This window comes from Aotus nancymaae, unplaced genomic scaffold (assembly GCF_030222135.1).
Source record: "Aotus nancymaae isolate 86718 unplaced genomic scaffold, 86718_ANA_hifiasm-v0.15.2.pri h1tg000029l, whole genome shotgun sequence".
Lineage (NCBI taxonomy): Eukaryota > Metazoa > Chordata > Mammalia > Primates > Aotidae > Aotus > Aotus nancymaae.
The window spans coordinates 49,488,656-49,516,512 of record NW_026988442.1 but is presented as its reverse complement, the minus strand read 5'-3'; positions in this window follow the sequence as shown (position 1 = coordinate 49,516,512).

The window sequence follows — 27,857 nt, the reverse complement described above, 5'->3', positions numbered from 1 at the left end:
GATGGATGGATGGATGGATGGATGGATGCTGGTTTGGCATAGTAACATATATGTCTATTCCTCCCTCCTTTCTTCCCTCCCCTCTTCCTTTTTTTCTTTCCTTATCTATTCCTTTCTTTTAACTCAATATTAGTGGCTAATATCTAGCACTGTTATAAATACCGAAGAATACATTAATTAAAATCACATTTCATTACTGGAAGTTGAGTCTAGTGCCAAAATACAGACCATAGCAAAACAATATAATAAGTGACTATGGAGGCATACACAGGGTACAGTGAAAGTAATGAAGAGGGGGTTTGGGCTATCTGCAAATGGTGTCTGGGTTGATTTTTCTAAGGAGGTAAGAGTTAAAATATTTCATGAAATATGAGTAGGAGTTTGCCAGATAAAAGAGTGGAATAAGGACTTTACCAAAACATGGAATTGAATACTTAGCAGACAATTTGGTATGGCTTCTTATCTGTGAATGAGAGTCAGAGGAAGCTGGGGAGTCATTAACAGGACATATGATCAGAAGTTTGGGTTTATTCTAATGTCCATTGTGAGGTTCTAATGAGGCAAGGGAGAATGAATGAGTGTTATTACAAAGCAGTAAGACAAGAAACAAAAAGAAAGAATTACTGAAAGCCCAGCAAACCATTGAAAGGGTAATATGATAAGGTCCTGCATTAGTGTCACACTGTGGGCATGAGAAAAGAGGATGAACTTGAGACACTTGGAGGAAGAGACCACAGAGGTCGAAGGGAAACCAGAAAAGAATATTTAAGAGGCAGTGAATATGGCTGGGGTTAAAAAAATAAAGGAATAGTAAAATATTCTTGAGGCAGAGAGAGTATAATAGCTAAAATGTGTGTGTTGTATTGGGGATGTTCCAGTTCAATGGAATACTGGGGATAGAAAAGAAAGATTGCAGTGAATTGAGGTGCTGATGGAAAGTGAGGAAGTGGATTTTCAAAGCCATAATGATGAAGGTAAGGAGAGATGTAATACAATAGCCAAGCAGAGGCCTTAGGTGACCTGATGGGTATTTATTTTAATTTTAAAATCTATTTATTAAACTTTAAGTTCTGGGGTACATGTGCAGATTTTGCAGGTTTGTTACATAGGTATACACATGCCATGGTGATGGTTTGCTGCATCCGTTGCTCTGTCATCTATACTAGGTACTTCTCCTACTGCTATCTCTCCCTAATACCCCCACCCCCTACTATTCCTCCCCTAGACCTCCACTCGCCAGCAGGCCCTGGTGTATGAATGTTCCCCTCCCTGTGTCCATGTGTTCTCATTGTTCAACACCCACTTATGAGTGATAACATGTGATGTTTGGTCTTCTGTTCTTGTGTCAATTTGCTGAGAATGATAGTTTCCAGTTTTATCCCCATCCTTGCAAAGGACATGAACTCATCTTTTTTTATGGCTGCATAGTATTCCATGTGCCACATTTTCTTTATCTAGTCTATGGAAGGAATTATAGCTTATGAATATACCTAGGGAAAAGAGGCAATGTACCGAGAGGTTAAAGATCTATAAATCAGGTGCAGAGCAACAATGAAGAAATTAGTCTTGATTTTAAGCACTCACCCAACATAAATGCTTGCCTCTCCCTCCTCTCATTGTACTATAAACTGCAGCCTTACAGCTAAGACATAAATTTTCTGAACACTTTCAGGGCCATGTAGCCAGTAAAAGCAATTGGTTTCCAGGTTTATTCTTTATCCAAATACCCACTGTTGGATCAGAAGGGAAATATTTGTGGTAAGACTCCAAATTTGCATGTGTTTTCCTTTCTTTTCTCTCTTTTTTCCTAACAATCTTCTTCCACACTCCAGAATTAGGAGAAATGTCTCAATGAAGCTATGGTCCCCTATTTACAAGGTAACTAGTAAAGGTAGCATTACTGGCATAATGTTCCTCATCCAGCAATACTTTAGTACAGCAAGTCACAAGTGTCCTTTCCCCTAATAATCATAATGGCAAAGGCAAATGTAAATAACACCAGGGGAGATGGATCTACATATGGCATGTGATTCGATTTTTCTTTAATTTCTTTATGGAAAATGTAATTTGATAGCAACTGGTGCTATGAAGGTACAGATGGTGAGTTTCAGGCAGATCTTATTACCTGCAACGAAAGAGTCCAGCTTGCCTTCGACAGCTGTAATTGGCCTCCTCCAGCCTCTTTGGAATTAGGGTAAAAACATTACCTCTGGGATGTTGATGTTTTTGCAAAAAGAATGGAATGGTTTATTTTTTATTTATTATTTGTGACAGGTAACTGAAAGAGGAAATGCTGGCCTGAATTCAAGAGAGAGATCAATTCTGGAAGAAAGTCTCCTCATGTCCCAGGAGACTGAGCGGCCATAAAGGTGTGCATAATTCAAAGATCATTTTATAGTTATGTCAAATGTTTGGCAGGAGTCAAGTGATAAAATTCCTTTAATTGGTCAGTTACTACCTATAGCAGCTGCAATTATTTCAAATGGTTCTGTAAATACAGAACAGCTCCATGAACACATGGCACCTCTAAAGCCTGTTTTCCCCAAAGCCTTCTTTCCTGGCGTGCGGACTTAATTAAAATTGAATGTGCTGGCCAGTTCATTGCTGATGAAGGCTTGTGGCCAGCCCTTGCTATCAGATCTGAGAGTTCTGACAGCTTTTCACCGATGACACAAGCTGCTCAAAAAAGGTATGCACAAATAAGAATGGATTCAATTATATTTTTATCCTTTTCTCACATCTTGCTTTATAAAAACCAAAATGGTCATTTTAATGCAAATATAAAAGGTTAAGTTTCTTTTTAGACTCCTTTCATTCCCTGGATTATAGGGAAGATGACACAAAAAATGCTTCTTTACAAAAGGGAGATTATTCTCTTTCAGTTTTTGTTTGGTTGGAGAGAATGTCTCACTGATAGTTCTGGACAGGACTCAAAATTTGGCATTTGAATCCCAAGAGTTAGCACACCTTTCTGTGGGGAAACATTTATCCTCTTACACTAGAGATTTGACTACAACTTTTTCTATCCCAAAGTTTAAAGTGTCCATTGCCCAAAGTCTTTCCTGTAATTGTACATATAAACCTTAAAGTATAAAACCTCGACCACCAAATAATGGCCTTGCTTAGTTTAATTTTGTGGAATCAGTTTAATGTTTAATTCCATTAATATCTGCTTTATAGTAAATGAAGGATGCAGGAGTGTACATGGCACTCTCATAAGACTCTCATCCTCACAAATTTTCAAATTCGGATCAAATCAGGAGAATAAATAGATCCCGAAGAGAACATAAAAGCAGCATGCCATTTTTCTAAATGAGGCCTTTACTGATCAATAATGTAAAAGACATAATTATTTTAATGAGTTACTTAAATGCATCAGAATACCTAGGTTCAGCAGTCTAGTACCATTATCATAAGTCTGAGAGGAGAATGCTTAAACCTATTAAAAGAAGTTAAAACTATGAATCCTTTAGTAACTTGGGTTGGTATCTTGAGGTATAATTCCAAGTCAATTTGATTTACTTAAATTAAATAAAATATTTATTATATGCTAGGTAATAACTGTGCTAGGTACTGTGAATATAAATATTAGCAAATATGTCCAAGACACAGATGCCAAATATACCTTTTTGGAAGGGGAAATTAACTCATTAAAGTCCAACTTCTATTAGCTACTGGCCAGCCAACAGTCTACTGGAGGTTTGGAATTACAAGGTTCAAATAGAGAATGTTGCACATGTATCAGTTTAAAATTCCTTTGCATAGCTGCTGTAGAATTGCAATCTTGAAGAGCTGCTAAATTCAGATAGGAAAAATATACAAGAGAGGCATAAGGACACCAGTCATCACAGCTACATTCCAGGCATAAAAGCTAGAAATATTCTAGGAATGAACTCCCCGAAAGACATAGGCCACATTCTATTTGTCTACATTTCCAAATTCTATTACATGATAAGCACCCAATACATGATTGTGGAGTAAATGAACAGTTGAAAAAATAACTGAATTAATTTGCAGATTTGGTAATAGAAGTAGACTGCAAGCTCCTAAAATCAGATAATCTCTTTTGTCTCTTTTCCAGTTACCATAAATTTAGTAAGTTACTTAACCTCTCTAAAGCGTCGGTTTGCTCATTTGTAAATAGGAATAAAGTATTCTAGCTCAACAGCATTGTTATGAGGATTAAATTAGAGAATATGAGTGAATCATATAAAGAGTGCCTGGTACATATAGGCTGATTTAGTGTTAATTATTTGGAATATTAGTGATTGTTAATTGTGGCTGTACCAGGTTTTCATCTGGAGAACTTTTAAAAAATGGCCAGGTCCTACTTCCATATATTTAAATTAATTGTTTTAGAACAAGGCACAAGTATCTCTCTTTATAAAAAGCTTCTCAAGTGACCCATGATTATAATGTGAAGCCAAGGCAGAAAATCACAGTTATAGAAGAAATACACATGCACACACACACGCACACTTTGTTCTTAAAAATATAAACCACTCATTAAAATCATACAGCTATTCTGTGAGTTAATTTTTAGTTGTTCATTCTGTCATTCTCCATGAGTTCTGGGGTGTTACAATTAGGTGTCCTTTTCTCTGACAGATTTGTTCACTTCCTGCCTGAATGTTTTGTTCACTATAACTAGACTATAGAGATCTCCATTCAATCATCTGGTGGTTTATTTTTCTCTGAAAATCAATTTTGAGTAAAAACTGAGTACTCCCATCTCTTTATTATGGAACCATAAAAGAGTCATAGTTCGAAAATTCAGTATTTGATGATTCAGGTTCCTAAAGACGGAATCTTTTCACTTTATTCATTTTTCTATTAGCCTTAAGATATATTATATTCTCTTTTTAGCAAGTCAATTTCCTTGCTTAACCTATAGACCATCCATTATAATGCTTGAATTTTTGTGATACTTAAAACCACAGTCTGAGTGTACAGTTTTATTTTATTATACCTCTCCTGCCTGAGACTATGTTATACCCTTCACTGTGGGCCATAACCCTAGTTGTTTGTTAGTCATCATCCTTTGAAAATTAAATCATAACTTAAATGCATAAATGGAAACTTCTTTGTAAAGGAAATACTCAGTGATTTATTATTTTGTTAAAAAAAAGACATTCCAAATTGACTTCTTGTAAATTCTATATATTTGCTTAAATATAGTTATATCTGTTTGTGAGAGTTACAAATATACTGAATAAAATATATACCATTTTAGGATTTGCATAGAAATATATAGTTTATTTTTGTTACATTAAACCTTGCCTAGATTTTCAAAAAGGACTTTTACTTATTTTTATAAGATTCTTTTACTTCTATGATGTACATGCATCTTTTTTTACTATGAAACTCTTCTAAAATGTTGGCTCCCAGCATAGCTGCCTTTTTTTCTAAGCCTCTTTCTCATACTTTTGCATAAGGCACTGCTATCTTGAGGACATTTTGGCCTCATCATGCTACTGTAAAGTGGTTACTAGGTGACGCTTCCTGTTTTTCTCCCAGGCCATTTATTTATTGTCCTCTCTAACATTCTTTTCTTAGATACTGAATTGCTTAGATTCTCTTGGCACATAGCAGTGTCTTCTCACTTCTGAATCCTGGCCAAACCCACTCACTTTACTTGTCTGTAGATACACAAATTATATAGCTTTTTTTGGCTTGTATGATCAGGGCCATTACACTTTATTTCATTAAAACACACACACACACACACACACATGTGTACACATATACACATATCCCATATCAAGGAATGATCATATAAGGCTGAATTTTTATGTGTTGTATGTGCAATTTCTTTCTCCTATGTTAGGTATATATATTCATTTGGTATGGTTGTGGCTTTTATTTCCCTGTTTGTTTTATGAAACCTCTCTTGCACAGTGCTAGATATAAGATAGGCCCTCATGGACAGGGAGAATGGGACCAAACTAACTAAATGTGGCTCTAGATAAGTGAAGTAGATTTGCAATCACTGATAACATATATGCATTATTCCCAGTCAGTGTTAGCATGGCAGCAAAATAGTCATTGCTAGGCATCAAACAGAACTATAGGGTAGCCTTAAAATATAGGAATAATATCTGGCAGTACATTTTAGGTAGTGAAATGCCGGTTCAGTTTATCAAAGAAGGCATATCTTCAGCCTAAGTCTGATGATCCACAAGAATCTTGTTAGCTTCATGTTTTCTCTTTAATGATAATGGCTATTTTTAACATCTACAATATTCCAGAAATTTTGCTAGGAGCTTTGCATAAATTAACTCTAATCCTCTTATGAAACTGAAGAGAAATGTGTTATAATTCTAATTTTTCAGCTGAGGCCATGCCACACACCTAGTAAAACTGAAAGTGATGCTACTTCCCTCTATCACACCACCTTGGGAGTGTCTGTTTAGAAGCATGCCAAATTCCCTTAATGGTGTGAGATTTTGGTGTACATTCAAAAAGAAAGAAAGGACTGTCCCATTGTGATGTATGAAAAAAGTGCTGGTGTTGGAACCAGAATTCCTAGGTTCAACTACTCCTCCTTCAGTCAATTTATGTTTTTATTTTCTTATTATGAGATAGGAATAATTAGTCCTGTTTTCCTCCCTTCTTCCTTCACATAGTTTTTTGAGAGCCACATGTAGTAGAACATATGAAGAAACTTAGTAAAAATATAAAGCAATAATTTGACACTAAATATATACACATGGACTGAACTAGCTCCAATATAGAAATTCATTGTAATATATACGAATAACTTAAATAGACACATATGCACAACTTTGACATACCTGCAAGCTTGAAATGAGAAATTCCTCAAATAGAAAAAGTAAATGACAGAAGTCAGCTGTGCTATTCTATGAGATTCATTCACTAAATGCATAATGAATTAGAACAATTTGAACAGCAAGAGTCAAAATGATATTCAGCATTATTATTTTCTTAAATATGCATTATTTGAGAGGATACAATAAAATTTCTAGACTTTGAAAAATAATAGTAAGTACTTGGATCTATCATGATGTAAAAAGTTATATAATTAGAGCAGCTATGAATAAAAAACAGACACTTAATCTAAAAACAGATACTTCTGTCTTAGAGATTTTAGTTTGAAAAATCACTTAAACCAGAAGGGAGGTCATGAATTATATCTATTTGATAACAAAAATTTATTTATTATACTTTCAAAGATTAGTCTGCTTAATTTCCTTTTACTGACAAGATTAAAGCCACAGAAAGTGACAGTTTAAAAGAAAGTTTATCCTTAAAATTAAAAAAAGTCCTTAAAGCATTTCAAAGTTATACTTTGATAATTAAGCAGATCTTTTTGGCATCTCACTATTTTCATATTTTCCTCACTAATGATATACTGATGAATCATTGATAATTTCATTCCTTGTAATTTTTAGGGATTTCCGTATAGTTTATTGAAAGAACCAAGACATAGATTTGAAAAATGCTTACACAAGATGTTTGAAAAAGTCTGGGTAACATCATTTGTGTGTTATGGGAAATGACTTTCACTTGGTCTGTCATCCATCTTTGCTTTGCTGCCTTTTCTATACTCTTGCCACCAGGTGGCAGGGAAACAACACACAAGGTTACCATGTAATTCCTCACATTTTAGTATGAAATGGTAAAATAAATAAATAAAAATTCAGGATATCATTTAATTAATCACTAAGGTCCAGTTTGTTCATAGAGGATGGTCATTAATATATGAAATGTCGATTGACAATAATATATTCAAGAAATGCATGTATGAAGACATATAAAAGCATGACAGGGTAGTTGACTCCTCTTTAAATAGTAGAATCAGTCAGTGAACATATTTGCAATGATTGTATGCACAGTATTCAAAAGAGTAAACCACTTTTGAATTTAAAAGGAAAGAGAAATAGCAAGAAGTTGCAGATTATCAAAACGATTGCAATAGCATTCATAGCTAAAAAGAATCTTTAAGATCAAAGACTCAGACTTGTAAGGTTCCCACATGCTCAGAAGATGTGTAGGTTGCCATGCCATTCATTGTCTAAACAAAGACGCTTTTGAGAATAAAAGGGATACTAATGATTAATAACATATCAGTGTTAATATATACATACAGTGTTATACATATACATGCAGAGCATATATATGTATCTGCTTTATCTTAAGTGTCTAGTAATTTCTAGCTACTCTTTATACTTCTTCATATCATGATAGAGCCAAGTATTTACTGATATTTTTTAAAATCTAGAAATTTTGTACTTATATAAGTATACATATACATATATGTATACACACATATATGTATGTGTGTATATGTATATGCATACATGAGAGAGAAGAAATATGTAAAACATGAACATGTATATATATGAGAGAGAGGAAGACAAACCTGTAATATAGAAAACATTTTGGTTTCATAATTCTTCCAGCCATGGAATATTCATATGATAATTTGCTTCTTGTAAAATATGTTTTCCTTCCCCATTCACCTATGTAGCTCCTGTTTTTTTCATATCACAGATCAATTGCTTCTTTTCTTTTCAAAAGGATGTCGTTCTCATCTTTTCAGATTGTCACATTTCCCCATTATAGATTCTCCTTATGGCACCAAGCTTCTTCAACTCAGTTATTACTTGAACAAGCTTTTGATTATTATCTATTTCTATCACGATATTTAAGCTCCATATGACAGAAGATAATTCTAGCTTTAATCAGCATGTATTTCCCCACCTCATCTAATCTAGCATGATATATATATATATATATATATATATATATATATATATATATGGTATATATGTAATATACACACATACACACATATACACACACATAAATTTAATGTATGAACATTCCAATCATTGTATATAGAAATTATACTGGTTTTGTGGGGTTTTTGCAACAAATGTGTTTGATAGTAACTGTCCTTAACAGTTCAAAATAAAAAACTGCAATTCTTTTTTCATCTCTACATAATAAAATTGTGAAAAGTTTCTTTGTAAATATAAAAATATCATTTTGAGATAAAATCAAATTTGTCTTTAGAGGTAAAGTATTATGTATAGTTCATAAAATTAAGAACACTTGGGTTCAGTTATAAAGCTGACTTTGTGTGCAGAGTAATTCACATCATGCATAGTAACTCTTTCATTTCTATATGGTTTTAACTTCTGGATTCTTAATCTGAAGTCCAATTTAGGCTTTAGTGTTTGCTACTCACTCTGAAATTATGTGAAGATTTTGTATTCAGGGGTATGTGTGTGTGTGCGTGTGTGTGTGTTTACTGAAAGAGTGCATAATTTTCACTAATTTCTTCTTTTTTTTTCTTTTTAGATGAAGTTTCACTCTTGTTGCCCAGGCTGGAGTGCAATGGCGTAATCTTGGCACACTGCACCCTCTCCTTGCCAGGTTCAAGGGATCCTCTTGCCACAGCCTCTTGAGTAGCTGGGATTACAGGTGCGCATCAGCATGCCCAGCTGATTTTTGTATTTTTGGTAGAGACAGGGTTTCACCATGTTGGCCAGGCTGTTCTAGAACTCCTAAACTCAAGTGATTTGCCTGCTTCAGCTTCCCAAAGTGCTGGGATTACAGTCATGAGCCACTGACCTGGCCAATTTTCACTAAATTCTTCAATAACTATGCTATACAAGCATTATAGAAGAATTATAATTAGGAGAGAAAATGTTAGCATGGTCCTCATTTAATTAAATTGCCCAAAGTAATATTGATTGTTTCTGTGGTCGGTATATGGCTATATGGCTCATTCTGTTGCTATTGTTACTTTTTTAAAGGTCAAAGACAACATAGGAAGATGCATGCATTTTTTCAAACATCAAAGCAGCTAAAAATATTTTATGACCATCATAAAGCCTTTACACTTTGGTTAAATTCAACTATGACAGAAAGAAAAATTACCTTAGTTTTATTTAGAACCAACTCCAAATCACATTTATTCAGAGTTTATTAACTTTGAAACTTGGATAATTTGATTAAAGACCCAGATTATATTCAGTTAGCTATTTCTTCACATTTAGTTGAAGAGCAACCTTTGTAATTATAAAGTCTATATTTTCCATTTATCTTCTGCTTAAATGTTCTATTATTAAAAGTGGAGTGTTAAGGTTTCCAACTATTATTGTTGAATTATCAATTTCTGCCTTTAATTCTGTCAGTTTTTGCTTTACGTATTTTTGGGCTCAGTTGTGAAGTGCATATATGTTTATAATTGTTATATATTTCTAATGAATTGATACTTTATTCTCTTTATCTCTAGTAAAATTCTTTGCTTGCAAGTCTCTTTTGTCTGTTTTTAGTGTAGCTCTTCCAGCTATCTTTTGATTGCTGTTGCATCATATAATTTTTTGTATCTTTTTACTTTCCCTGTATTTGCATCTTTGAATCCTAAATGTGACTCTTGTAGGTAACATAGAGTAGAATATTGTTTTTTTTTAAATCTAATCTGTCAATCTTTGAATTTTCATTGAGTGTTTTAATCCTTTCACATTTGAAATTATTATTCATATATTTGTATTTATAATTGCCATTTTAATTTTGTTTTCTATGTGTTTTACATCTGTTGTTTCTCTGTTCTTCATTTACCTGTATCTTTTGCATTAAGCAAATATTTTTCTATTGTAACATTTTTAATTCCTTTATTTTTTCACTACATAAAAAAATAATTTTCTTAGGGCTTACCATATCCATCATAACTTACTAGAATTTATATCAGATTTAGAATAATTTATTTCCAGTGAGATATAGGAATTTTACTCCATACAGCACTTTTCCTTCTTCCTCATTTTGTGCTCTTATTGTCATACATATTATGTCTACATATGTTAAACTGGTGCATCATTATAATTATTACTTTATATAATTGTATATCTTCTTTCTACTTTAAAAAGTTTCTATTTTTAAAAATTTGATGCATAATAATTGTACATATTCATGTAGTACATAATGATGTTGCCATACATATATAGTAATCAGATCAGGGAATTAGTGTATTCATTATCTCAAATATTTATCATTTCTTTCTGTTGGAAACATTCAACATCATCCTTCCAGCTATTTGAAATTATGTATTTCTGTTAACCATAGTCATCATACCATGCTATAGAATACTAGAACTTATTTCTCCTATCTAACTACAATTTTGTAAACTTTAGCAAAATAATTTCATATGTTTTATAAAGAGACTGAAAAGGAGATTGAATATATATCTTACAGTTTTTGTAGGTTACATTCTTATTTAACATTTCTGATTCTTCTAGTTTTTTTCTATGGATTCACGTTACCATCTGATGTTATTTCATTCACTCCCTCATGTCCTCTTTTTGTCTTTATTTTTAAATATATTACATGTTTATATATTATAGGCCCCACAATTCAAATATATACATATTGTTTCAACCACTTGCTTTAAAAATTAGTTAACAGAATAAAAAAGAAAAAATATAAATTTTTACTATGAAGTTATCTTGGGATGACAGTGCTTTTAAAAGGTTCTTTTTGACTATCTCTTTTCCTGACTTTTCTGTTAAACTTTCTGCTTTTATTGGTATTACAGCCAAGATTAGGTTCCACTAATTTCCAGGTGATTGCTCTATCGTTTTCAACAATTCCCATGGACACAAACTGCTCCACAGTCAGATCCCATTAAATTCAGGTCCCTTTGCAAAGGCGGTTTTTGAAGTCAGTCATCATGGATTTTTTCTTATCCTAGTAGGGCTCTTTGTAACTCTTCCTTTTTCCTGATTCTGTCTGGTAAACTAGCTAGCCCATGATTAGGAGTTGGGAGAACAGGGAGATCCCCATCTTCTTGACCACACTCACACATAGTGAAGCTTCTGTCACACTCAGTTGGGATTTGGGAGGGAGCAGGTTGTGGCTCATGTTCCGCAGACTCTCACAGTTCTTGAGACTTAGTAGATTTTCTTGAATACATATGTCTATATTTTTCATATATCCATAAGACAATTTTTAGGGACTTTTAAAATAATAGCTGTTTTCTTTAGATAATGATTTTCACTAGTTATGGTTGTCTAGGTAAGGATTGAGACCATAGAGCTCCACAGCTGCCATTCCAGAGGTGGAAGCATCTTTCTCTGTGCTCTTTTTTTTTTTTTTTTTTGCATTTGCAATTTTTATGAATACATAGTAGATATATATATTTATGTGGTAAAAAGATATTCTGAAGATATTCTGATACATACAATACATAGTAATCACATCAAAGTAAATAGGGTATCCATCATCTCAAGCATTTATCACTTCTTTGTATTACCAACATTCTAGTTATATTCTCTAAGTTATTTTTAAATGTACAACAAATTACTGTTGACTCTAGTCATCTTATTGTGCTATCAAACACAAGATCTTATTCATTCTACCTAGCTATATTTTTGTACCTACTGACTATCCCCATTTCCCTCCCCCTCCCACCCACTACCTTTCCCAGCCTCTGGTAATCCATTCTATTCTCTGTCTCCATGAGTTCAATTGTTTTAAATTTTAGGTCCCATAAATCAATGAGAACAGGCCAAGTTTGTGTTTCTGTTCCAGACTTATTTCACTTAACATAAAGTCCTTCAGTCCTATCCATGTTGTTGCAAATGACAGGATGTCATTCTCTTCATCCACTCTTCTCTTGATGGACACTTAGGCTGCTTCCAAATCTTAGCTATTGTGACTATTGTTGCAATAAATATGGAAATACAGATATCTCTTCAAGATACTGATTTCCTTTCTTTGGGGCATACATCTACACCTATCAGTTAGATTGCTGGATCACATGGTAGCTCTATTTTTAGTCTTTTGAGGAACTTCCATATCCATCTCCACAGTGGCTGTACTAGTTTACATTCCCACCAACAGTGCATGAGGGTTCCCTTTCTCCAAGTCTTTGTCAGTATTTGTTATTGCTTATCTTTTAGATAAAAGCCATTTTTACTGGGGTGAGATGATATCCCATTGTATTTATGATTTGCATTTCTCTGGTGATCAATATGGTGAGCACCTTTTCATATACCTGTTTGTCATTTGTATATCTTCCTTTGATATGCTCTTCACTTTAAATAATGGTTGGTCTTCAAGTTCACTGATCCTTTTTTTCCTCTCTAGCATCCAATTTGCTGGTTAGTCCATCTGTTGGATTTTTCTTTTCTAATATTTTAGCTTTCCATTGTTTAGTTTTCTGTTCTTTTTTCTATAATTTCCATTTCTCTGCTAATAGCATGTACCTTTTCACAGGATCTACCATTTTCCTTTAAGTACTTGAACGTGTTATTAAGTTATTGTCTGAATTATCAGACATGTCTTATTTCTCAGTCTTTATTGACCTTTATCCATAATTATTTGTCATATTTTTCTGTCTCTTCACATATCTAGCAATTTTTAAAATTTAATGCTGGAGATTGTAGCTGTGTACTGTAAGCAGTTTGGATAGTGTTGTGTACTGTCTTTGGTGTGTTGTTTTCCTAGAGAAGTTATGGTGTTTTGTTCTGGCACAGAGATAAGTTACAAAAGATGTTCTTAAAATTGTCACATTTCCTTTTTTTTGGTGGGGGGGGGGGGTTATTCAGTTTTGTCGTTAGTCCTGGGATATCAGCTTTCCTTTAAGAGGGACTCCTTATTCCTAAAGTCTAGCCTTTCTGGGGTCTCAACTGAATATCCAAAGTTCTCAGTGAGGACTCTAAACTTTGGCTGGGCCAGAACTTCAGCAGCCTCAGTCTTGTCTAATCTCTGATAGTGACATTCAGGATTCATGTGCACAGCATCTGCTCTCTGTGAGCTTCATGGAGTTTTGTCATGCTCCTGCACAACCCAGTCCCCATCCAGGGCCACAGGAGAACCATCAGAAGGCTTCTCCTTCCATTCTGTACTGCTCCTTCCTCACCATTGATTACCCTGTTCCACAAATTCCAGGCACTTCAGGGAGTCCAAACTCAGATATTTTACTCCTTATCTTACTAGGACCTCTTCATTCTCCATAGAATCATCTACTCTATGCTGTGGTCCAGAAAGTTCTTCCAGGAAGAAAGTGAGAAGAACTTGGAGCCCAATTTGTGTATTTCCCCAATCCAAAGAATTACAGTGCTGTACTCCTTCATATTCAATCTCTCAAACAGTACACTCCTACATTTTGTTCTGTTTTATATTTTTTACAGCAGGAGAATAAGTCTGGCAACAATTATTCCATTGTGGTGAGAAGCAGAATTCTCAGAAATTAGATTTTTTGAAAGATTATATTCAAGTTCTTAGAATACTGCCTACATATAATAGATACTAAGTCATCGTTTTTGAATAAATATTTTCTATTTTATTACCTTTTTATAGAGAAATAAAAGCAGGAAACAGATTGAAATTTAGAATTAGAACAAATCCCAGAAACTACAAATTGTAGTTCTATGACTTGGAAAAATGTATTAGACCTTCAAAACTTCACTTTCCTCATCAGAAAAAAATGAAAAAATAAAAGGAACTGGCTGCTTGGTAGCCAATTTTCCTTAAAGGTTTGTTATGTTACCCATGAGGTAGTAGGTATGTGAGTGTGAAAATGTCCATTACATAGAATGGTAAAATCTTAGGCATTTAGAAGGAAGATCTCAGGGAAGAGAAGGTATTTAGTGTGGCAATTATATATGTGAAGTGTAAAGAATTTCGAACCTGTGTTCCATTCATAGCTCCATCCTTTGCCGGTTATGTGGCCTCAAGTTACTTAACTTTTCTGTATGTCAGTGTTGCATATAAAAATAAGTTAAAAGTAGTATCCACCTCAGATTAAAAGTAGAGTAAAAAACACTTAGCTCAGTGCTTTTTATATAATAAGATCTCAATAAATTATAACTATTATTATAATTGTCATTTTTAGCTCTTCTCAGACACCATGGTTGACAATTTTACTTTGAAAACCAGTCTTGCTGGTTTAGTTTATATTCTAACAATAGGATATCTAAAGATAAGACCCTAGGGGGAAAAAAAAACTACTAGTATAGGACATCCCTAAATAAAATAAACTCCACAGCTGCTAGGGGCAAAAAGCATTCACAGCATATGGGCTGCATATGGGCTCTAGTGGTTGTATTGACAGGAATGCCGAAAGGAATTAAGTTGACTTATTTGGAACTCGCACTTGAATAAATGTTCTAACCTGCTGGAGAGAGTGATAGAAAAGACTCCCATATTCCCTCAGAAATAAATATGAAATTTAAATATTCCCAGATTACCTTTGGTAAATTTATGTTTGAGATTCAATCTTCGTGACTGATTATCATCAATAGTCGATGGAGACTGTATTTCTGTCTCTTGTTTCCCCTATAAAAAGACATAGCTCTATCAACCAGCCAATTCCTTAAAGCAAAATCAGTAGTCGTCCTTGTTCTTGTTTTCATTCACTGACTTCCTGCCTTCAAACCACCAGCTCTGAGTTTTTTGTTTTGTTTTGTTTTGATTTCCATAGGTCATTAGGGAACAGGTGGTGTTTAGTTACATGTGAAAGTTTTTAGTGGTGATTTGTGAGATTCTGGTGCACCTATCACCCAAGCAGTATGCACTGAAACCTGTTTATAGCATTTTATCCCTCACTCCCTTCCCACCCTTTTCCCCTGGGTCCCCAAAATCCATTGTGTGTTTCTTATGCTTTTGAATCATCATAGCTTAGCTAACACTTATGAGTGACAACAGACAATGTTTGTTTTTTAATTCCTGAGTTACTTCACTTACATAAATAGTCTCCAATCTCATCCAGGTCGCTGCAAATGCCACTAATTCATGCTTTTTCATGGCTGAGTAGTATTCCATCACGTGTGTGTGTGTGTGTGTGTGTGTGTGTGTGTGTGTATGTAAATCACAGTTTCTTTATTCACTGCTTGATCAATGGGCATTTGGATTGGTTTCACATTTTCACAATTGCATATAATGCTTCTATAAACATGCATGTGCAAGTATCTTTTTTGTATAATGACTTCCTTTCCACTAGGTAGATACCCAGCAGTGGGATTGCTAGCTCAAATGCTAGTTCTACTTTTTAGTTCTTTAAGGAATATTCACATTGTTTTCTATAGTGGTTGTACTAGTTTACGTTCTCACCAGCAGTGTAGAAGTGATCCCTGTTCACCACATCCACACCAAAGTCTACTATTTTTTGATTTTCTGATTATGGCCATTATTGCAGGAGTAAGGTGGTTACACATCGTGGTTTCGATTAGCATTTCCCTGATCATTAGTGATGTTGAGCATTTTTTTCAGACGTTTGTTGGACATTTGTATATCTTCTTTTGAGAATTGTCTATTCACGTCTTTAGCCCACTTTTGATGGAATTTTTTTTTCTTAATGATTTGTTTGAGTTCATTGTAGATTCTAGATATTAGTTCTTTGTCAGATATAGAGATTGTGAGGAATTTATTCCACTCTGTTGGTTGTCTATTTACTCTATTGACTGTTCCTTTTGCCGTGCAAAATCTCTTTAGTATAATTAAGCACCAACTATTTATCTTTTTTGTTATTGCATTTGCTTCTGGGTTGTTGGTCATTAAAACCCTTGCCTAAGCCAATGTCCAGAAGGTTTTTTCCAATGTTATCTTCTAGAATTTTTATAATTTCAGGTCTTAAAGTCCTTAATCCATCTTGAATTGATTTTTGTATAAAGTGAGAGATGAGGATCCAGTTTTATTTTCCTACATGTGGCTAGCCAATTATCTCAGCACCATTTGTTGAAAAGGGTGTCCTTTCTCCATTTTATGTTTTTGTTTGCTTTGTCAAAGATCAGTTTGCTGTAAGTATTTGGGTTTATTTCTGGGTTCTCTACTCTGTTCAATTGGTCTATGTGCCTGTTTTTGTAGCAATACCATGCTATTTTGGTGACTATGGCCTTATAGTATTTTTTGAAATTAGGTAATGTAATGCCTCCTGATTTGTTCATTTTGCTTAGTCTTGCTTTGGCTATGTGAGCTCTTTTTTGGTTCCACATGAACTTTAGAATTGCTTTTTCTAATTCTGTGAAGAATGATGATGGTATCTTTATAGGAAATGCAATGAATTTGTAGATTGCTTTTGGCAGTATGGTCATTTTCACAATATTGATTCTACCCATTCATGAGCATGGGATGTGTTTCCATTTGTTTGTGTCATCTATGATTTCTTACAGCAGTGTTTTGTATTCTTCCTTGTAGAGGTCTTTCATCTTCTTGGTAAGGTATATTCCTAAGTATTTTATTTTCATAGCTGTTGTAAAAGGGGATTAGTTCTTAATTTAATTTTCAGCTTGGTTGCTGTTGGTATATAGAAGAGCTACTAATTTGTGTAGATTAATTTTGTATTCAGAAACTTTACTGAATTCTTTTACCAGTTATATGTGCTTTCTGGATGAGTCTTTAGGGTTTTCTAGGTAAGCCATCATATCATCAGCAAACAGCAAATTTTGACAACCTCTTTACCAATTTGGATGCCCTTTTCTTCTTTCTCTTGTCTGATTGCTCTGGCTAGGACTTTCAGTACTATGTTGAAGAGGAGTGGGCATCCCTTTCTTGTTCCAGTTCTCAGAGGGAATACTTTCAACTTTTCCCCATTCAGTATTATGTTGACTGTGTGTTTGCCATAGATAGATTTTATTATACTGAGGTATGTCCTTTGTATGCTGATTTTGCTGGGATGTTTAATCATAAAAGCCAGATCACCCCACCCTAATACCAAAACCTGGAAAGGACATAACCAAAAAAGAAAACTACAGACCAATATTCCTGATGAACACAGATGCTAAAATCCTTAACAAAATACTAGCTAACCCAATCAAACAAAATATCAAAAAGATAATCCACCATGATCAAGTGGGTTTCATACAAGGGATGCAGAGATAGTTTAACATACATGTCAATAAATATGATACGCCACATAAACAGAATTAAAAACAAAAATCACATGATCAACTCAATAAATGTGGTTGTATTGATTTTCTGTTGCTTCTCTAACAATGTCATAATAGCATCTTAGTGACTTAAAACACCAAAACTTATTATCTTACAATTATGTACATTGTAAGTCTAATACAAGTCTCATCTGACTAAAATTAAGGCATCAGCCGACTGCCTTTTTTTCTGGAGTTACTAAGAGGGGATTTATTTTCTGGTATTTGGGTAGTTGGCAGAATTCAGCTGAACAACTGATGTCCAATTTTCATGCTGGCCGTGAGCTAATAGCTATTCTTAGCATCTAGGGGCTGCTGCATTACTCAATTCCTGACCCTTTTCCTTCATCGTCAAGCTCATTAATGACAGGTAGATTCCCTGTCATGTATCATCTCTCTAATCCACTTAGCCTTCCTCTTATACTTTTAAGAATTCATCTGATTAGATTCAGCCCATCCAAATATTCGGTATAATATCTGCTCTCAAAAGATTACATCCCAGTGGGGCAAGATAATAAATGAGCAGATAAATGATAAAAGATATTTTAAATTGAGTCATATTTAGAAAGACCCTTTTGCCATGTATAGTAACATATTTGCGGTTTTAATGGATTAGGCCATAGATATCTTTGAAGGGGTTATAATTTTGCCTACTACATTGGTTCAGTCTTACCTTTTGGCATTCAGCAAATATGTTACCCCCATAATGAAATATTTCACCCATATCACCAGTCATTCTTAACTACATTGCTGTAGTACATTTCTTTAAAAGCATTTGTAATTCTCTGAAATAGCTTGTATCATTTATTTGTTCACTTATTCTTATCACAGCCCATTGGAATATAATCTTTATGAGAGCAGAGATTGTTTTGCTTGTTCACTTTCTTATCCCCAGCACCCAAAACAGTACTTGGCATATAGAATATACCAAGTACTGAATAAATCATTTCAAATTGAATTAATGCATGGTTTTAATTATCTATCATAGTCCAAAATTCCATGACTGCTTTGGTGGAAACAATCTCTTGATGCTAACTCTTGATAGGATAGACTAATGTACTACTCAGTTATTTTTTTCTGTTCAAATACATTTTTTTGGCTTATTCTAGCTAGTATAACCTAGTTCATATTGATTGACAAGATTTTTGCATTTCTTCTTTTAAACTCCTACTACCAAAACAGAAATGGAAAATTTTATGTTTTTATTTTGCTAACTGTGACAGTAAGATATAATGCTTTTCCCAGCAAACCATTTAAAACTTGCTCTCCTGGTCATAACTTCCCATTAAATTTTTAAAGCGGCTTTAGGTTCTTAGATTTAAAAGTCACTACGTTGATGCAAAATATTGTCTTTCACTTCTTTGCCTAGAAGTAGCCTTAAAATTGCTGTAATAGCTCATGTAAATGTAAAAGTATATCAAATCTCCCTTGGAATAATCAGTTCCTGTTAGGCATAAAGGTTGACATTATTTCCCTTAATACCTTGAAAATATATTCTATCTCAGCATAAGAATGGTTCTCCTTCTTGTAGATTTGAATACTTGGTGTAGACTGAATTGTGCCTCTAAAAATTAATATGTTGGAACTCTTCACCCCCAATGTGATGGTATTTGGAGATGGGTCTTTGAGAGACAATTAGGTTAGATGACGTCATGGGAGTGGAATCCTCATGATGGGACTGGTACCCTTCTAAGAAGGGTTTGCTCACTTGCTCTCTACATGATGTGAAGACACAGTGAGAAGGAAGCCACAACCAAGCCAAGAATACAGCCCTCACCAGACACATAACCTGCTGGCAACACAAACTTAACTTGTAGCCTCCAGAACTGTGAAAAAAGTAAATTTATGTTGTTTAAGCCAGGAGTCTTCAACCCATGGATGGTACTGGTCCATGGCCTGTTAGGATCCCTGCTGCATAGCAAGAGGTAAGTGGCGGCAGGCAAGCCAACATTATCGCCAGAGCCCTGCTTCCTATCAGGTCAGCATGGCATTAGATTCTCATGGGAGGTAGCCTTGTCATGAACTGCGCATGCAAAGGAGCTAGGTTGCACACTCCTTATGAGAATCCGATGCCTGATGATTGGAGGTGAAACAGTTTCATTCTGAAACCATCCCCTCACTGTTTTCAGTGGAAAACCTGTCTTCCATGAAACCAGTCCCTGGTGCCAAAAATGTCGGGGACCACCACTAGTTTAAGCCACTCAGTTTGTAGTATTTTCTTATGGCATCCTAAGCAGACTATCACAATCTTTGCATGTTTTATTTATAGGCATGTTTCAAATCACGATTTATACAAATAAGGAAAACTAGAGCTCATGAAGATAAGTCACCAGTTCCTATTTACGTAGGAAACTACTGGAAAAGCCAGAACCATAACCCAGAATGCCAGCTCCCAGTCTAGCACTTTTTCCATTACACTTCACAACTTCACTACAAATGGGAAGCCACATGGTGAGTTGCGATGCTTTGATTATTAATAATTTCAGGCAAAAAGCCAAAAAAAGTTCCAGATTTAATTTGTAAAGTAGCATAGGTGGTAGGAGGGTTATTGAATGACCTTTGTTCCTAACATGTAATGACTTTGGCCTTCTAAATGTAACTCATTAAAAGATCAAAACCCAGGAACTTCTAGCTTGTAATTGCAATCTTAGGACTTATTAGCAACTTAAATAATAATTACAGGACCGACTCATGAATATAATTATCTGGTCTCTGCAAGTACTCATGACTGCGATGATGACCACAGAGCAGGCCGAGGCAGGGGACTGGTTTGTTTGTGTTTGGGCTCCACCAAGCTTTTGAGGACTTACATGGCAGCCCACATATTCACAAACATCTACAGACAGTGCTGTCATCAATTATTTTGCATCCTGGCCATCTAATATTAAACAGTCAAGGGAACCTTCATGGTGATGGGAAAATTAGGAATTTGCTTACCTCAATGTTGAATTAATGCTTAGCTATGTCTTCAGCATATGTGGAGTGTCTTTTCATTATTTTTAATTGAAATGCTTATCAATTTCTGATCTGTTATATGTAAGGAACAAAACTGTTGATTTTTAAGATTTCCTTCCCGGTGAAACAAACAACTTAGCACTATATAGATCATTCTTCTCTTTGAAATTCTATTGTTATTTAATTTATTATACATGTTCCTACATTTTCTCTCAAGATTCTGCCCATTCTTGCTTGGCTTCTTTTTCTATCTCCTCTTGTTTATTAAAATGCTATTGACCTCTACAAGGTACTGACAGCCTCTTCTTCTATGTGATATCCTTGGGTAAACACAATTAATATAGCTGAGAATGGTTCTCTTAAACTGTTTTTTCCCAAATATTCTCTCATTTATCTTCTCCCTGTAATCTCAGTTTTTATCACTGGCCTAATCAACATGCCAACAGTCCAAGATGAATATTTTAAAGCTATCTTGAACTCCCTGCTATGGGTTATGTACCCCTTCCCCAAATATATGTTGTAATCCCAATTCCAAGTACCTTAGATGTGACCTTATTTGAAAAGAGTCTTTGCAGAAGTAATCAAGTTAAGGTGCAGTCATCAGAATGTGCTCCAATTCAATATGACTGGTGTCCTCATAACAAGAAGAAAATATGGACAGAGACACACAGGTAGAATGCCATGTAGTGTCAGAGACAGAGACAGGAGGGGTGCCCCCAGAAGGAAAAGAATGCCAAAGACTGATGGCCAACATCAGGAGCTAGGAAGAAACAAAGGATTTTGCCCAGAGTCTCAGAGGGACTGTGGCCCTGCTAACACCTTGATTCCAGATTTGTAGACTCCAAAACTGTCAGAGAATAAATTCCTATTGTTTTAAGCCACCCAGTTTGTGTGGCCCTTTGTTAGAACAGACCTAGGAAACCAATGTACTCTTGAAGCTTTGTCCTACATTTAATTAATCACCAAATAAAGCATGTATTTATTTCCCCATAAAAATCATCATGGAGGACTTTTCTGATGCTGCTCCTATTAATTTCAAACAATTTTTAATCCATTAGATTTATTATCTACAAGCATTTTATAAATAATCAAAATGGAAGGGAGGAAATTGGAGAAATTTCACAAGCAAAATTATTATTGTTTGTAAATCTCCCTCATCCATTTTTACCTAGCTTTAAGTAAATACAAGAGAGCAATTGTATCATTGTGGTAATATTTTGAAATCACATCTCAAAACATTCATCCTTGTTGGGTTAGGTATAGTCCACAGGCAAGAGGCAACAATTGCTAAATTATTGAAAGCCTTTCTGATCCCAAATTGCTTTTAGTGTGATTGTAATATATTAAACATTAAATGAAATATATATATAGTTTGTAAGTTTTAATTATGCTATTTGAAAAGCTTAATAACATAGTAAGGCAGACTACCCATAGAAGTATATAAATAAATAGTTCTGAATAAATGAGAAAGCTGAAAACTCAAAGCTAGGTTCGAATCTGTTGGTAGCAAATGCCATCAAAAACTGAAACTGTTTGGCAAAAAAAAAAAGTCAAGCAAACCTGTAAATGCTGCTTTAATTTTCCACTGGAGGATTCAGGCAAGGACTCAGCTGACTCTTTTCCAGAGAGGCCTAAAGGAAATGTAATTGCTTTTATGATCAAATTTGAGATGTTTCTTGAAATGATCTGAATCAGAAATGTTTATTCTAATGATTACCAGAAGTCAGCTGCTATGAATAGATCATTTATTTATTCAAAGATTTATCGATCTGCTTATAGATACTAGATGGAAAAATTATATAAGCAAGACATCCAAGGTCTGATTTTTTGGAAATTATAATTTGATGAAGTTTCTAGTACAAAGGTATAGGCTGGTTAGAAAGAGGTGGGGTAGGAGAAGGAAAAAGGGATGTTATGAGGGCTTCAACTTTGATTGGATGGCTTGCATGAGTCTTTGGGATTCAGCAATTCCAGCAATCCTTAGGATCTAGGAAGGAGGAACCTGGGATACAATTCCCAGAATCTGGGGAGTATATTCCAGAATCTATGAAGGATACTTTCAGGAAGGTAGAAAGTCCTGGAGGTAAACTTGACTCCTTTGTATGTATACCCAAGGCCTGACTATGTCTTTCTTCTTCTACTATGGTAATTGTAAAACTAATGTTAATTGTGTACTAAATGTAAGACATGATCCTATCCACAAAGATTTTATTAAAACAACAACAACAACAACAACAACAAAAAAAAAAAAAAACTAAAGAACAATTTTGTTGAAGGCCTTCTCTGTATCTATTGAGATAATCATGTGTTTTTTGTCTTTGATTCTGTTTATGTGATGGATTATGTGTATAGACTTCTATATGTTGAACGAGCCTTGCATTCCAGGTGTGAAGTGACTTGATTGTAATGGATAATCTGTTTGATGTGCTGTTGGATTTGGTTTACCAGTATTTTATTGAGAACTTTTGCATCAATGTTCATCATGGATATTGGCCTGAAATTTTCTTTTTTAGTTGTATTTCTGCCAGGTTTTAATATCAAAGATGTTGGTCTCATAAAATGAGTTAGGGAGGATTCCCTCTTTTTCTATTGTTTGAAATAGTTTCAGAAGGAATAGTACCAGCTTCTCCTTGTACCTCTGGTAGAATTCAGCTATGAACCTATCTGGTCCTGGACTTTTTTTGGTTGGTAGGCTATTAATTGCTGCCTCAATTTCAGACCTTGTTATTGGTCTGCTTAGGGATTTAACTTCTTCCTGGTTTAGTCTTGGGAATGTGTAAGTGTCCAGGAATTTATTCATTTCTTCTAGATTTTCTACTTTATGTGCATAGAGGTGTTTATAGTATTCTCTGATACTAGTTTGTATTTCTGAAGGATTGGTGGTGATATCCCCTTTATCATTTTTTATTGCATCTATTTGATTCTTCTCTCTTTTATTCTTTATTAGTTGGGCTAGAGATCTATGTATTTTGTTGATCTTTCCAATAAAAACTCTCAATAAACTAGGTATTGATGTAACATATCTCAAAATAATAAGAACTATTTATGACAAACACATAGCCAATGTCATAATAAATAGGCAAAAACTGGAAGCATTGCCTTTGAAAACTGGCACAAGACAAGGATGCCCTCTCTCACCACTCCTATTCAACATAGTATTGGAAGTTCTGGCCAGGACAAGCATGCAAGAAAAATAAAGTGTATTCAGTTAGGAAAAGTGGAAGTCAAATTGTCTCTAGTTGCAGATGACATGATTTTATATTTAGAAGACCCCATTGTCTCAGCCCAAAATCTCCTCAAGCTAATAAGCAACTTCAGCAAAGTCTTAGGATATAAAATCAATGGGCAAAAATCACAAGCATTCCTATACACCAGTAATAGAGAGTCAAATCATGAGTAAAACCCCATTTATAATTGCTACAAAGAGAATAAAATACCTAGGAATACAACTAACAAGGGATGTGAAGGACCTCTTCAAGGAGAACTACAAACCACTGCTCGAGGAAATAAGAGGACAAAACATTCCATGCTCATGGTTAGGAAGAATCAATATTGTGAAAATGGCCATACTGCCCCAAGTAATTTATAGATTCAATGCTATCCCGATCAAGCTACTATTGACTTTCTTCACAGTATTGGAAAAAACCACCTCAAACTTCATATGGAACCAAAAAGAGCCTGCATAGCCAAGTCAACCCTAAGCAAAAAAAAAAAAAAAAAAAAAAGCTGGAGGCATCACACTACCTGACTTCAAACTATACTACAAGGCTACAGTATCAAAATAGCATGGTACTGGTTATTTGCAATCTATCCATCTAACAAAGGGCTAATATCCAGAATCTACCAAGAACTTAACTAAATTTACAAGAAAAAACCAACACAACCCCATCAAAAAGTGGGTGAAAGATATGAACAGACACCTCTCAAAGGAAGAGAGGAACATTCATGCAGCCAACAAACGTGAAAAAAAGCTCATCATCACTGGTCATTAGAAAACTGCACATCAAAACCACATTGAGATACCATCTCATGCCAGTTAGAATGGCGATCATTAAAAAATCAGGAGACAACTGATGCTGGAGAGGATGTGGAGAAATAGGAACACCTTTACACGGATGGTGGGAGTGTAATTTAGGTCAACCATTGTGGAAAACAATGTGGTGGTTCCTCAAGGATCTAGAACTAGAAATACTATTTGACCCAGCAATCTCAGTACTGGGTATATATCCAAAAGATTATAAATCATTCTATTATAAAGATACATGTGCACACAATAAACACGCTAAGGTTATTGTGGCACTGTTCACAATAGTAAAGACTCAGAACCAACCCAAATGTCCATCAATGACAGACTGGATAAAGAAAAAATTCCATGCACATATACAACATGGAATACGATGCAGCCATAAAAAGGATGAGTTCATGTCCTTTGCAGGGACATGGACGAAGCTGGGAACCATCATTCTCAGCAAACTAACACAAGAACAGAAAACCAAACACTGCATATTCTTATTCATAAGTGGGTGTTGAACAATGAGAACACATGGACACAGGGAGGGGAACATCACACACTGGGGCCTGTTGGGGGATGGGGAGCTAGGGGAGAGATAGCAGGGGGTGGGAGGTTAGGGGAGGGATAACATTAGGAGAAATATCTAATGTAGATGACAGGGTGATAGATGCAGCAAACCACCACGGCACTTGTATACCTATGTAACAAACCTGCACATTCTGCACATGTACTCCAGAACTTAGAGTATAAAAACAAACAAACAAAAAATCCACTAAAGAACAAAAAACTCTAAATTGATTATAGTTTTCTTCTTGAAAGCCAGATTTGGATAATAGTTCATTCTGATTATTTGGACTACTTTTCTTTGTTTATTTGTTGTATGCTCAGATCCAGTTTAATATTTAAATATAGGACACAAAAAGTCACAGAAATCAGAATAGTAAGCTTAATATGTGACACTAACAATGAAAAGATGTCACTACCAGGGCATCATCACCTGGTCCTGTGTTTTGACTGGTTTTCCTAGCTGTGATGATGTATTGCACAAAAGGTGCTTCCCCACCTTCCAGAATTTTGGAGATTGTTTTGGGGCAGAGGGGTTAGGAGAAGAACAGGGAGAAGCCAGTCTAGTTAACCCTTAACCCAGTTAAGGAGTGACAATATGTTGACTATGGATCTTATAGGCAACAAAAGCTGTATGTTTCATTCAAGACAAGTGGCTGAAACAAATGGATTTTGTATACACGTAGGGAATATACTGTGTTATACTTGTCTCAGCAGTTGGAACATGGAATTTCAGTTTCACTCTACAAGTTTTAAGCCAATCTGCTGGTCACACCTCAAGGGTCCATGTTACAACCTATGCATATTTACCCAGCACTTGCTTGCTAGTCTGGAAGAACCTTTGCATTGAAAATAGATAAAACTCAACAAAATAAAATCAAGGTGAGCAATTCCATATATAGTGAATAACACTCTGCTGGAAGCTAAGGGAGGAAAACAGAAGTAACCAAAGTTATATTAATAAGTGGCTGTGAATATTTGTTTTTCTATTCATCTGACCTATCATTGTGCTTATTTTGCTAATTAAGTCAATGCAGTAAAATAACACTTTGAAATTTGCAGCACAGTATTTATAAAATTAGGCTCTCAAACTGAGACAAAGCTTCTGCAAAAGCAAGTTGATAATTCAGCAACCATTTCCCAATATCTATTCTGAATGCTATAATTCAAACACATTCAGGTCTTTATCGTCATGCATTTGTCTGACCCAGATTTCCTGCTATTAACTGTCACTTTTCCATGGTTCCTTGGCTTGAATTGATAAAGAAAAACATACAGAATGGAGATAACTTTCTGCTCCCCTTCCACTACTTTGTCAAATATTTTTTGGAAATGAACATTACTAGAAAACTAAGCAAGCATGACATGAAAATCTGAAGTTATTCCACAAATCCTGACATCATGCACTCTTCTGTAAGGAATTGCTTTTCATAGTTATGGAGTTAATGGGAATATTTAGTTTTGATACACACCATCTAAATTCAAACCTTCTTGACTTGTTACTAAAATCTCCCTTAGACTATCTTTCACTTTCTCTTTTCAAAAGAATGTTGATGGAGATTAATTGTTCCTAAACAGATCTGGAGGGAATAGTGTAGGAACTATAAATTTCAAGATCTGATAATCTGTCTCCCAGTGACAAAGATCTTATGCTACCTTTAAGATATTCCAGAGGAAACTGAAGAGATCCTCACCTAAATCCTGCTTCTCATTCCTGAATGCTGGTTCCCCTGGAATGTCTCTGTGATCTTTTTGCAGTTCTCTTTCTACAATGATGCCTCCCAACCAATCCCCACTTGTGACTACATAACAGACCTGGTACTCCCCTTGTCTTGGTCTCTACCAAATAGTCCTGTTAGAATGAGTTTAAAAGACAACTCTTACTACAAAATTATATATCCCATATACCTTTTTTTTTTTTTGTGAGATGGAGTCTCACTCTGTCACCCAGGCTGGAGTGCAATGGTGCGATCTTGGCTCACTGCAACCTCCGCCTCCCAGGTTCAAGTGATTCTCCTGCCTCAGCCTCCTGAGTAGCTGGGATTACAAGCACATGCCACTGTGCCCAGCTAATTTTTGTATTTTTAGTAGAGACGGTATTTCAATATCTTGGCCAGGCTGGTCTTGAACTCCTGACCTTATGATCCACCCACCTCAGCCTCCCAAAGTGCTGGGATTACAGGCGTGAGCCACCACACCTATCCCATATACTTTTATTCCATATTGATTATATCTTGAACTTATGATCATTTAAGCACATAAAGATGCAAAAGAAATTTTGAAGAAGTATAAAAATAACAAACACTAAAAATCTTCAAACTGATCTGAAATAAGACAAATGATGTTATGTTATAAACAAATAAAGTAATAGAAAAAGCTATATGCACTTTTTTTATTCTAGTGGGGCCTATATCACACACTGGTACACA